Raw genomic sequence first — 2,260 nt, 5'->3', positions numbered from 1 at the left:
TTGACCACGAGATCGAAGCAACCGCAAGAAGACTAAATTCACTTCGTAGAAGAGGGCTTATAGAAACACCGATTCCTCAAGAAAATCCAGTAATTGAGAACCTTCAAGGAGAACCACGGGTCTTTGAAACTTTCGAAAATCCTTTTGCAACACCGGAAACGGAAGTAACAATGGCCGCGGTTCCTATGAGAGATAACTTGGCTCCGAAAAAGGTGGTGAATCCGAGTATTGTGAAGCCACCTATTCAAGCCAACAATTTTGATGTGAAAGCCACCTTGCTACAACTAGTCCAAGGGAATCAATTCGGAGGGGGAGCCACCGAAAACCCCAACGAGCATCTCAACGAGTTCTTGGATAGTTGTGACATGTTCAAGGCCAATGGAGTGACGGAGGATGCCGTACGCCTTAGGCTTTTCCCTTACTCTTTGAGGGGAAGTGCCAAGGAGTGGCTTAAAAGTTGTGAACCCGACTCTCTTCGGACTTGGGATGATGTCTCTAAGGCTTTTCTCAACAAGTATTTCCCACCCCAACGAACCGCAAGAATCAAGAGTGAGCTCCAAGGGTTCACCCAACAAGAAGATGAGACCCTTTATGAAGCATGGGAGAGGTACAAGGGCCTCCAAAGGCTATGTCCTCACCACGGTATTGGAGATGATGAGCTCATCAACAATTTCTATGAAGGGTTAAACAATGATATGAAGATGAACCTTGATTCCGGCTCGGGGAAGGGAGCTTTGGATAAGATAGACCACAAGACGGCGAAAGAGCTTATTGAAGAAATGGCTTCTCGTACCTTTCATTGGAACAATGATAGGCACAAGAGGAAGGGGAAGTCAACGGTCGAGTCGGCCAACAATGTGGAAGTGAAAGAGATGATAGAAGAGCTTAAGCAACAAGTTGCCTTGATGAGCTCAAGCAAAACATCTAGCAATTCTTCTATGAGGAACCAAGTCTATAGTTGTGAGCTTTGTGGCGACCAAGGACACCCACCTAATGAGTGTCCTTTGGTGGTTGGAGATGGAAGTGGTATGGAGCAAGTGAACGGGATATGGGAGTCTAGTCCGGCCAAGCAAGCATTTAACAACAACCAATATCACCCCGGATTGAGAGCCCACCCAAACTTCTCTTATGGCTCTCAAAATGTCCAAAACCCAACCTTCCAACAAAAGTCACAACAACCAAACTTCCAAACTCAAAAACAAAACACGACATTCAATCAAGGTCCACCGGGTTTCCAAGGAAGAACCTTCCAACCAAGACAACAACAATTTCAATCACTTAACCCACCAACCACCCAACCATTCCAACAAACCACCCAACCTTTCCAACAAAATTTCCAACCATTCCAACAACCCACCCAACCAAAGTCAAACATGGAACTCATGATGGAACAAATGATGAGTCATCAAACACAATTCATCAACCATACCACCCAAAAACAAGAAGAGACAACCTCATCCATCAACCAACTTAGAACCCAAATGCAAGCTTCTCAACGGATGACGGACAACCAAATCTCCCAATTGGCTACCCAAATGAGCCAACTACAAGCCTCCCAAGGTAAATTCCCGGGTAAAACCGAGGAAAATCCGAAAACCATGAATGCTATTCACTTGAGGAGTGGTAGAGATTTGGAAGACCGGGAATTTGTCAAGAAAAGGAAGAGTAGTAGACCGGGCAATGTCATTGAACCTCAAATGGTGGTTGAACCTCCTAAGGTAATTGAAGAAAAGGAGGGAAAAGATGAGCTTGTGGAAATTGTTGTGGAAACTCCAAAAGTGATTGATGAACCAACAAGGGTGGTTGAAGAGCCTCAACAACAAGTGGTAAGAACTTATGTACCACCGGTTCCCTTTCCACAAAGGTTGGCAAGAGCCAAACTTGAACAAAAGTATGGGAAGTTCATGGACATGATGAAGGGTATCAACATTACCATGCCTTTCATTGATGCCGTGAAGGAGATTCCAAGCTATGGCAAGTTCTTGAAGGAGCTTATTTCAAACAAAAACTCTTTGAGCCCAACAACTACGGTGAGCTTATCCAAAGAGTGTAGTGCAATTCTCATGAATGAAGCTCCTCAAAAGCTTGAAGACCCGGGGAGTTTTTCCATACCTTGTAAGATTGGGACCGTGCACATTGAGAGAGCTTTGTGTGATTTGGGGGCAAGCATTAGTCTTATGCCCCTAAAAATTTTCAAGAAGTTGAAGGGTTATGAGCTTTCACCAACAAGGGTTTCTCTCCAACTTGCGGATAGGTCGGT

General features: G+C 44.7%; 1 non-coding gene across 1 annotated transcript; it reads right to left on the bottom strand.

Moving 5' to 3' along the window:
• Positions 1-539: 539 nt before the first annotated feature.
• Positions 540-646, bottom strand: LOC141624473 (small nucleolar RNA R71). The gene has a single exon (XR_012534279.1). It is a non-coding gene; the product is annotated as a small nucleolar RNA R71 (small nucleolar RNA).
• Between the last annotated feature and the right edge of the window lie 1,614 nt (positions 647-2,260).

The sequence above is a fragment of the Silene latifolia genome, chromosome X (genome assembly GCF_048544455.1).
Source record: "Silene latifolia isolate original U9 population chromosome X, ASM4854445v1, whole genome shotgun sequence".
In the NCBI taxonomy this organism is placed as follows: domain Eukaryota; kingdom Viridiplantae; phylum Streptophyta; class Magnoliopsida; order Caryophyllales; family Caryophyllaceae; genus Silene; species Silene latifolia.
Note: the sequence above shows the minus strand (reverse complement) of the source record. Positions and strands in the feature narration are given on the sequence as shown.